Source organism: Penaeus chinensis, chromosome 19, assembly GCF_019202785.1.
Source record: "Penaeus chinensis breed Huanghai No. 1 chromosome 19, ASM1920278v2, whole genome shotgun sequence".
Classification (NCBI taxonomy): Eukaryota; Metazoa; Arthropoda; class Malacostraca; order Decapoda; family Penaeidae; genus Penaeus; species Penaeus chinensis.
The window spans coordinates 5217568-5230067 of NC_061837.1; positions in this window are offsets into that span (position 1 = coordinate 5217568).

A 12500-nucleotide genomic window follows, 5' to 3' on the forward strand; every position below is an offset into this window, starting at 1 on the left:
TCTGACCATTTGCCAAGCGGAGTACTGCGTAGAGGGGAACCTTCCGCGCAAGAACGATTTTCGACAAGGGCAAGAGTGTAGATGCAGGCAATTGGAAGTATGGAGTGGGTGGCGTCAGCATGGCGGCGAAGCCAGCACACTGTACTGCCCTACTTGACTCGTAAATTACTTCCCGCGCCGACCGTGTTCAAGTGTGCCTTTTCCCTCCTTTGTTTACGTTCATTTGATGCTTGTACGCGGCACAACTAACCCATAAATTTAGCGCTGTAAAATGAAGGATATAGAATACCACACGGAGATACTTTTCCATTACTAATCATATGCACTATATTATATTTAAGTATTGCTTATAGTAAAGAAAGCGGCTGGTAATTGGGGAGCATTACCATTCCTCAAGATTTTCTCTTTAGGCAAGAACAATGACCGACACACCGAATCATCCCGCAGTCAGCGTTTGTTTAGTGTTGCAAAACACTACTCATTTGTTCGCCACATCTGCACAAGCGATCGCATATTGAAGAGAGCAAAATCAATACAATTATACTAAAAGTACCCAAGCTCGTATATAACGGATATTCATAGTATTTGTAGGTTGAAATGGTCTCATAATTCAGACAAATGACAACATGTGTGAAGTTAAAAGGAAAAGGTCGTTTATTTTCATGAGCTGTTAAAGCTTAATTGATTGATGTTGTGGCACGTTTGATGACGCTTCCCTGAGCAGGACTATAAAGTTCGCTACGTATCTGCACAATTTAGGTCTTCTGTGTGATTCAGAGGGGGAAAAAAAGTATATAATTATTAAAACTGTAGCGATTGCCGTCAAAACCTAAACAGTAATAATAATTATGATCAAATGATTATGAGTATTAAATAAACGTTCCAAGTTATTCATCGTCCATATTTTCAACATACAGCTTCCAATACTTTGTAAGGACGTTCATCTCTGCCTATAAGATCAAGCATGACTAAGCTATACATGTGAATGAGTTATTTTTATGCAATGTAGCAGTGGTGGCGCATGGTCATCGTTAGAATCATCCGTTAGGTGTGCAGTACACAGACAGACAGACACATACACACACACACACACGGATATAAATATAAATACACATGTATATACATACATTTATATATATATATATGTGTGTGTGTGTGTGTGTGTGTGAGTGTGTGTGTGTGTATTTATATTCACGCACACACATATACATATGTATATATGCGTGCATGTATGTATGTATGTATGTATTTATTATTACTGTCGTTGTAGTTCCACAGCCCAACAGGACATCGACCTCTCTCAATTCTTTATTTAGCGGTTGTCTAGCAGTGCCACCCATGCATGATTGGATGTCTTTCCTAATCAATCGCGTTCCAGCTACGACTTGAGCCACGGCGGCAACTTCACTTATTTCTCAAAGCGATATATTTTTTTCTGACTTGGACCCAGCAGTCAGGACGCAGGCATTTTGCAACTGCCGCGGCACCTTCTCACAAAAGGAAATGACTTAGTCTTCCGTTTTTGATCTGAGTATCAGTCAAATATACAGTAGGTAGGATACGGATGACAGAACAATGGGCCATTAATAGTTGTATATGTATGACAACAGTAACACAAACACACAAACATATATACATATATATGTATATATATATATATATATATATATATGTATGCGTGTTTGTGTGTGTGAATCTAATATATATATATATATATTTATATATATATATATATATATATATATGTATGCGTGTTTGTGTGTGTGAATCTAATATATATATATATATATATATATATATATATATATATATATATATGATGTCTGTGTGTATACATGTATACATGTATATACATATATATGTGTATATATAAATATGTCATGTGTTCAGTATACACACAGACCTGAAGCTTGCAATTAATACGACTGCCTCTTCCTACATTCTTAGAAATAGTATTTTCTTGCCTTGGTGGGAAATTCCTCCCTATTCCCTTGCATTCCCCAAAGTTGTCGGATACGGGATTACCTCCTGACCTAGGATGTTCCTGCCGTCTAGACTGAACACATGGAAGGAAAGGGGTTAGTGTGCATGTATTTCTGCAATACCCGTTGGCTTAATCACAGAGGAATTTCTCTGACGGCGTATCTGGCAACTCTTACTGGATGTAACGCACGATTCGCTTCACTGTGCCCCATGCTCTATTTGGTCAAGCATTATCCTACTAACTCACTTTCTTTACTTTACAGTCTCGCGTGTCTTCCCTCCCTTCTCATTAAGAACTCCTGAAGCTTCTCTACCCTCCGCCTATTTTTCCTCAGTTCAACAGCATTTTTTTTTCGTTTCTACCACAGAAAGACTTCTCTGCCTCTATATGTATTCTCTCGAATCTCTCGCATCCTAAAGCCTCAAGATTCAAGTCTTGTCAGCAGATCCTTCCTTTATAGGATGAATCCCTTCGGCTCTCAGGAAAGAGTAATTCGATCGCGCTTCTCAGAGGACCCACTAACTCTCAAAGGCGAAGTATCCACTGACAGACCGCGTACATCCCCTTATCTGCAGCCGGCGCGGTCACATTTCCACTGCGGGTTAATATTGTCTTAAGTAGTTTTCCTTGAGACAGCATTAGGTCTTTCTAATGATTCGAAGTGACCACTTTTCGCCTTCCTCCCTGCCGTGGGATACGTATGGCCGTACACAGCGAGCCACTCCCTCAATCGATGACGCATCCACTGGCTTCCTGTTTGACTCCCGCTGTCAGCCGAGTCCTTTTCTCTGGTCCACTTCCGGAACACCAAAGTTTGAGGAGTCCCTGCGAGTAGACTGCTGCGTCTAAAATGTAAACTTTTTAACTGACAGTCTTTGTTAAGAGCAAATTTCCACTTCTGGTGGTTCTTGTTCAGCTTTCAACCAAGTGATTCATTCTTACTATGTACTCTCTTCATGACTGAGGAATATGTAAGATCTTGCGAAAATCTGTCCCAGATATTGATTTCTCTGACCTTATAGGTATCTCCATTTTATTACCATGTGATAATGGTATAAGATACACTCCAACATAACTCTGTTACATGATACTAATGTGAGTGAAAGTAGTTCTGCCTTATATCTGCTTGGATGTAAGAATGGAAAACCATATTGTGAGCAATAGGAGTGTGGCATTGGTTACCAATATTAAGTACAACCATGAATCTTCAGCCGTAACCAGTGCCAAGAAAATCACTTTATTAGGATAATTAGCTTGTTAAGATATTCCACGTTAATAATACTAGTCTCCAGATTCTTACTAGCGTTCTCGTACTATATACAGGCGCTACATTTATGGTGCATCCAGAAGCGTTTTATCTGTTACAATACTGTATTCGATGGCACGTGAAACATGAAGGACGAAGAACTTACCTATACTAAACACTGTACCACACTAACAACAGCACTGGAACTGCACAGCACTCTACCGTACATATGAACATATTAAATAACTACATAGCAAACCCTAGACTGCACATTCATGGAGTCGGAATCAAAACTTTTCCAGTGATCACGAATGGAGACCTGCGGATTAAGACAAAAAAAGACTCATTTTGGGTCTTTAGACTTCCAACGAGGGAAACTTACCGAGTCAAAGGCGAGTCGCTCAAAGGCAGCTCCCCGAGATTGGATGTTTTAAAGTGTTCAACAGAGACGAAGCTTCACACGGGCGAGGCTTAACTTGTGTTATTTCAACGTTTCTTTCAAGGAAATCCATTGAAGTTTTGTAAATTGAATTTCGTCGATGTGGCGATAAGAAAATATGTCCGGGTAATAATTATATTCCAAAAAAGGTATCTTGATTTGAATACTAATAATGCACGTAAGCTTAATGGCAGAGCTATTGATGAGAAAAATGGTAACAATAGCGATAACAATGAGGATAATAGAATACAGTGATAAAGAATTTGCTAATAAAGATATCGGTAGCTATAATAATAACAATAATGATAAGAAAAAAATAAAGATATCAGCATTTCAGAAACTATATTAATAGCAATAATAATAAAAAAGTAATAAGTAATACTAATACTAATACCAATATTAATACTAATAATGATAATAACAATAATAAAGATAAAACCAAATAATGATAATAATAACTATTATGTTCTTATTTGGAATGAAAAAAGATCAAAAGTTTCCTAAACCCGCAACCTGCTGTGACTACGCAAGGTATTATACCTCAGCTGACACTGACGGAGCGATCGTTCTCTTCATCCTTTTATGATATTTCTAAATAATGGCTGTATACACTATGTGCTTTTACTGCGTGAGCGAACAGCTTGACAGTGAGGGAGATAAAGTAGTTGTAGTCAAATGCTCTAAAGAAAGTATGAGAGAGACTTTGCTGTGAATTATATTGGCCCCTAAACTTTATTTCACATATTTTCTTCTGTTTTGTTTATTTTTAGTGCTCCGCGTGTCTTGTTTCAAATGTTTTGTTTACTTAAGCCAAATAATCAAACACTCATGTTCTAAATCATATACCTATATGATGATCTCAGCTATTGCTTGTCTAATACTAACAAAAGAATCTGTGGAGTTAAGGTTACAGAGAATATCTTAAATCGTAAAAAGAAAGAAAGAAAAAAAAACTTTACTCCTCCTTTTGGTTCATTCTCAGGATGAGCAACTACTTTCGTGTCTTCAGATAGCCTTTTTTTCACGATTTTCACGCAAATGTGTTAACGTATTGTTTTAAATTTTGTTCTGTATGTGTGCGCTGGTTATTTACATGAGAGAGCAAGGGTACAGTAGGAGGGGAGGGTGAGCGAGGTGGCAATAGCGGGGCCGTAAGCCTACCGCCCCTGCCATAACCGGTTCATCAAGATGTTGGGGCTTGTAGTAACCCCCAACTCCCGCAGAATTTTCTTGCCACAGGTTGTAGCACTACAGGTCACGCTTTTGTACAATGTGGCACTCATGCGTTTAACAAACAAAAACTGGAATCTTCGTTCTTAAAGATTTATTTTCCTTTTACAACAATCTATCTCTTGGCTGTATATTAAAGCATGGCTGTCTCTGCATTGTTATTGTATATTAGCAATGGCATTGCTTAGTGAATATGACGATAATCGATGACTTGTAAGTTGTAGATCGTTAATTATGTCTGAAATAGACGATTTTGCAAAATGTCATGTAATTCCGTTGGCGTTGTGTACTTGAAGATTCCACCTTTATACGTTTATTTCTTTGTTAATTCTATAAAACAAGTATCTACTACAGTGACTGAAATTTATATATGGATAATCTTTAGAACGGAAATATACACCAGTACTTTAGATTTACAGATAATATTTTTCGTAAAACTCATGTGGAAGAATAATGCACACGCGCACACGCGCACACACACACATATAGAAAATATATATATATATATATTCATATACATGTATGAATGTTTGTATGTATATATATCAAGACGACAAATATATTAAACTGACATAGTACTTCATTCTAATCATAAATCATATCACTTGAGACATACGATATCTGTATTGTCATAAACCTTTAGTACTTTCTTGATAACAGTAATCACTTAGTTTGATATAAAACATAATACGAAACTATAAACCATCGAAGTTAAGCGTGAACATATAAACAAATTGCAGTATCGGAACAATAAGAAATTTCTTACAATGACTCAGACATGTGACCCAAGTTAAACCATTAAATGCTTGTCATTTAATATCATAAATAATAGCAAAACGTCGTCTGTATTTTTTTCTGTAGTACAAAATGTATAAAATGTAGTATAAAATGTATAAAACCTGTTTATCCCTCACATCTGGCCTAATACAATTTTGTTTACTTACGATTACATTAAGCCACTAAGCTGTTTCATGATTTGCGAAAGGGAAATATGATTCATTCTGAATAAAATCAATATCTACATAGACATAATTCCGTAGCAGAATTGGCAAAAAATCCACGTTAAACAAATCTTCTTTCTCATTTTTATATCGACACCTGGGCATTTTTTTCTAATTGTCTTAAAACAAATAAAATTAAATGCTTAGTTCTGATACTGGAATATATTGTGGAGTTTTTAGATAATAAATGACACAGTTGGGCAGGGGTGCTGTAAATCATGTTTCGAATACTTTCTCCCTTTATTCCTTGGCAGCTACAGTAACAAGCATGTTTCAATGTGAGAGTTCTTAAATTAACAGAGATCAGTGACAGTAGTCGTGTTCGTGAGAACTGACATTTAGAGAAGAATGGTCTCCGTTCTTCGACTACACCAAATTTACACAGTAGGTCAAGTGCCACAAATAGAATTCTCAGTATTTTAAATCATGGTCAGTGACTTGTAAGTAACCGTATATTATTTACCAATATTATCGCAAATGTGTAATTTGATTAGCATAATGATTTTCTTAGCTTTAGGGTATTAGATTCTGGTCAGCCAGTTATATTATCTTGATCTATAATGCTATGATATGGTACATAACAGGAAAAGTGAAATCAAACAATATTAATAAAAAACAATTTACATATAATTATACCTGATTCTTATTTTGGCCCATGAAGGTATGGATGTTAAGATGTTTTGACATGATTATTTTGGCCTAGTATTTCAGTATTTTTACTACAAGAGGTAAAAGTGATGAAAATCTATGATTTTTGAGAACTGCCTTACTGCTCATAAGGAACAATATGAACTAATCTTTGTATTTTTGTGATAATTTCCTATTACACTGGTTTATATAAGATGGATTTAAAGGATTCAGTGCGTTTAAAACTAAAACCAGAAGAGACAGAACATATTCTCAAACTGCTTTTATAGAAAACTAAAACACGCGGATAAAACTGGTTCATCCCACTTAGTACCAACCTTGTTACGAAGGCGGAGGAATGCAAATCCTACTACTATTTTTAGTGCTAATAACAATAATGACAACCATTACAATATAAGTCTAACAATGGCATCCATCACAATCCTGTAAGGGATGGGATTACATATCTCTCAAAAATGAGATACAATTTTCTCGCTTAAGGTATGAATGAGTCTGAATATCTTCACAACGTATGAAATGTATTTGACGCGTGTCGACTTTATCTTCATCAGAAAAAAAAAAAAAAAACATGATTTCTGGTGAAAATACAGTCGAAACACCGAGCCGTTAAACTATTCATTCTCATTCATACCTTTTTCTACACTTGTCACTATAAACACTTCAAGTTTCTCGCATCAAAAAGTCTGTGGTCGATCTGCTGTTACATTGTTCCATTCGATAACGCGTTAAATGTGTAATTAGCAGTTAACCTTCACTTATTGATTTTGCATTATTCAAGGGTATCCGCCAGTATTGTAAAATTGTGACTGTCCCCCTTCAAAATGGGAATCAATTCTGCGTACTTACAGAAAAAGTAGTGTCTGATACATGTAGGCATCCAAGAAGGTATTTGGGTGCCTGCCCTTTCTCTTGTTTTGAATGAGCAACGCACCATTTACACTACATATGCTATTGAAAAGGAAAATCACAAAAGTAAGTTTAAATCTGCTTCTATAATCTTTTCTTGGCGAATTCAATTATCCGACATGGTTAAAACTGTTAAGCATCGGATAAATTCATCTAATTGGTCTTGAGACTTTTCTGTCTTCAAAATGTGTCTAGATACAATTTCATTTAACAGATAATAACTTCGCTACAAACGCCATGATAAAAATTGACTACATCCTCTTATTGTCTTCTTTCAACTGGTTTTGTTTGTTTTATTTATTGTGTGAGCGCCATTTGAAATGGACATGTAGCTAAATCAGTCCAAAGTAAAGATTGTGCTTAAATGGAAACGGCTTTTCGTATACAAGGTTGAGATGAAATGAATTACATAATATTTATTACATTAGTTTTTGTAGCCTTTTACCATTATAACTTATATTGTGTATTTTACTGATTCTCCATGTCTAAGAGAAATCATTGTCCCCTAGATATGCCATTCTGAATTGTGCGGGGAATGTGACAACCTCGCTTGAAATTCCTCCCTTTCCCTTTTTCCATCCAAGCGCAGAAAAGCTGTTCATCATAAGAGGTCAAGAGGAGTTCGATAATAGCAGGCTTCCTTGTGCACGATCTCATTTACACACTCCTAGCAATTTCCCAGGTTCATCATTTCGACTAAGTTGTCATATCTTTTCACGTGCTCGATGCCATTAGGGTGGGGTGAAATCCCTTTATAACTGAGGCGCTTCCTCGATGGCCAGGAAGTTTGCCTCGTAATTGGCTGAGCTGCGAAGGAGGAAAGTCAGGGAAATGGGGCGGCTCGTGTTACTTTTTCCTCGTTGCTGTGGCTGGTTTCGTAAATTTCTGGGATTCGCTGCACTGGCTTTCTGTTTGAGTTTGTTCTCGTTTGATTGAACTTGAGGTATCGGTGATGGATTACTGAGTAGGAAGGTAATTCAGGAAGTTCAATTTACAGTATTAAGGAAACAATCCGCAAAATACTTGGAAATACTTGAAATTTAGATGAGATTACACTTTCATTTTATCAGGAGCAATGTACATATAAGACTGCTAGCATAAGTAAATTCATTTGATGAAAGTCAACAAAGAATAAAAATTTAATATGATTCAGGTATTCTTGTGCTGGTTTATGAAGCAAACAGACTGGTGAAGCAAATGTACATAACTGGGAGTCAAGGAGAAGACACTATGATATTAGCGACCGGATGCGGTGGAAACGCTGGGTGTGCGTCGGCGGCTTGGCGGTTTATTAATCAAAATAAAACAGCCCAGGGTCGTAAATAGTGTCTTGATAAGACGAACATGCAGCACTTCATGATGTGAATACTTTGTATTTCGGTTAAGAGTTCACACAGCCTGTTTTGACAACGGTGGCGATGATATACGTACAAAAAAATCTTTCAAGCCTCACATCATCTTTATTGCCGTACTTATGTCATTCAAAATATTTTCTTGCACTTCTAGATATGATATACATGCCTAATTAACACATTTAAAGAAATACGGTGTAAAGCCAGGTAAAATATTTCATTAAGCAACGTAAAATTTCGGTTACAGCTAAGGTTCTCTTTCGTTTATTCATTGTAATATCTTATGAAGTCTTATTATCCTTACATATTTGCATTCACACAATAAATCTTTTGGAGTAAAATGATTATCTGGCTGTCTGTCTCGATCATTCCGCTTTAATACTGCATCAGTTATTTTCTCATTTCTATTCTCTTTCAAAAATTAGAACTCCTTCTTTCACGATCATTCTGTCTAGTGCTTCTAGGGTGTTTAACTCCTCAGGCTGTTAATTTTCCCTCTTTTGATGCGTTGCTTCAAACTTCCTTGAATGTTTTCAGTTTTTCTAAAAAGTTATTTTCCCTCCGCTTCTGCTGTAGTTATTTATTAATTTATTTCATCGTTATCATTTGCTTGTTACTGCAGTTGTTCATGTTAATTTGATAAAACTCGATTTGAATGTTATACAACGAGTTGAAGTTATATTGTTTTTATTGCTGAATAGTTCCTATTACATGGTGCGTACATGTGATATAAAAGTTTATTACAACCAAGTTTATTACACTAATACTCACTTTAAACATGAGCATGAATTTTACTCTTTAATTCTACTTAAAAAATAAGTCCGAATGGTATAATTTTCTCTTCTTCGCTAATGTATTATAACCTGCAGGTTAAAACGTTTCGTTTAGATAAACAATGGCCATTTTTCCTGCATATAATCAATATTTCTCCCATGCTATAGGGTCGAGCAAAGCAGACCTCCAGACATTTATGCTGCAAAAAAAACAAAACAAAAAACGAAAAAGACAAACTTACTAATGATGGTTTTGGACGCCAAGGTCACAGATTTTTTCTTTTCCTTTAATGCAATGCGCGCCTCCCGTTTCATATGAGGGATTCCCCAGATATTCGTCGGCGGGAATGCCTCTGTTGAAATCTAGTCAGTCTGATGATCGCTTGCAACCTCCGACTTCCTCTGCTGATGAAGGCTTTTATACAACAGACATTTCTCTCTCGCAAATTCCCATCATGTGTCATCGTTAGCTCTCAGGGGGATGAGCGGCAGTAATTTGAGCAATTCCAAAAGGATCATAAATCTAAAGTATCCTTTTTATTTTTTTTTAGATCTAATAAACTTGTTGTTATATATTTTAAGTCTAATGTGCTTTGTGTTTATAGTATGTATATGTTAATCCAGACTAATGCTTGTATTCCCTCTAAAGAGTAGATAAGTAGGTGATTTATACAAATATAGGTAGATGATAGATAGACTGATTGCTAGACAGAGATAAATAGTAGATACCAGTTATAGTATAGCTTTGGACAATATCACCTAACAATGACTGACACTCAAATAATGATAAATGATTCACGTGTTCTTTGCCACCAGATTGCTTACTATAATAAGCTTCTGGGACTTGAAAGAAAATGATTTTTCTCCTGATATCCAGATAATCTAATTCTTCCTCAGAAAGGCGAACCGGCCACGGACAGATCGCTTCAGCAGGAAAGAGAAAACATCCATGTTCTGTCGTAAGAAGGAGGACACTCGGGCCGTAATCTGCTCAGACGTCGGTGTGCGTGAGGTGAGTGTGTGGGAGAGAGGAACAGAGACCGAGAGATAGATGGATAATATGTGCAACATATATATATATATATATATATATATATATATATATATATATATACATATATACACACACACACACACACACACACACACATATATATATATATATATATATATATATATATATATATATATATATATTATATATATGTATATATATACATATATATATATATAAATATATATATATATATATGTATATATACACACATATATGTATGTATATATATACATATATATACGTATATATGTATAAGTGTGAAGTGTGTGTGCGTGCGTTTGGTACGTGTGAGAGAAAGAGAGAGAGACTGAAATATATAGATAATATATATATATATATATACATACATATATATATATATATATATATATATATATATATATATATATAATTACACAAATACACTCACACCCACACATACATACTGCACTATATATGTATATATATATATATATATATATATATATATATATATATATATATATATACAGAGAGAGAGAGAGAGAGAGAGAGAGAGAGAGAGAGAGAGAGAGAGAGAGAGAGAGAGAGAGAGAGAGAGAGAGAGAGAGTTCACAACGGCCTGAAGGACCTGCCAGAAAATACAAATTGTTCTCAACTGTATCTACTAATCTACTTTCCTATAGAAGATATTGTTCTGTAGTACATCGTGAAGTTAGGAAAGTAAGTTTTACCTTTTAATCTTTCCAGATATATAAGAAGCAATCTTGTTATTCTAGATAAACAAGTCCACATGGGAAATACACAGACCGAAATTGATTTCTATTTTGAGACACTGCCGCTGTTACTGCTGTTCCTTACTGAGATGAAAAGATCTGTCCTGGAACATTCATGATATTTTGTAGCTATATGAGTAACCTGAGTTTCATCCTGTGTAGTAATACCTGTAGCAAGTCTCTTTTCTGTGGTTTTCTGTTTCTAGTGGTATCGAGTCTTTTGTGAGTAAGCTTGCGAAGATGAGGGAACGGCCAGAGAGTACCTTGAAGGAGAAGAAATACGTATGGACAGCGCCAGCCTGGATGTGAGATGCGTCTAATTCGTCGGCCCTTTTGTATTTTCAATCTTATCCCTGGTAATTTTTTTTTCTGAAAGGTGTACTTATGTAATATTGTTTTAGAGAAGGTTTTTTTTTTTTTTTTTTCCTTAAATGCAACTGCGAAGAGAATGGATTGAGTAAGGTCTAGTGTAGCATTCGCTCACCACGTGCAGTTTGATTCTATTCATCATGCATGGTTTATTATGATATATATTCCTCATAGATGTCTTTAGTCTCGTAGTTTGTAAGACAGATGCGTAAATGTTCTGTGGGGGATAGGGAATCCAACTTAGAATTTTCTTCTCATTGATCAATTTTCAAGGGTTGGAGTAAAAAGTCTAAAGGATACGAGCTGGTGACTGTCCTGCTTCCCTGTTCCTCCTCCGGTTTCCCTTGGTGTTGAGATTAATGACTTCCCCCACGCCCAATGCGGTTCCCCGTGTCATCGGATTAGAGATTTCCTCTCTTTGACCACGAGCAGGCGGTCAGTCACCCAAGATCAAATTCTTAAACACAGTCTTATCAACAACACGTCGTTTTTGGTGTGTGTATATCCAGTAGGTGCGATGTATGCCCTTCATAAAAGCCTGTATAGACGCAAATGTATAACTGTTACCGTCATTTTGCAGTCATAATTCGACAGATTTATGAGAACCTGATTATTGAGCTGAGTCCACAGGATTCTTGGAGTAAAGTTCACAAAGGAGGACAGCAGGTATCTATGCAAATGATAGTTCACAATTAACCAATATATATATATATATATATATATATATATATATGTATATATATAATTAGAGAGAGAGAGAG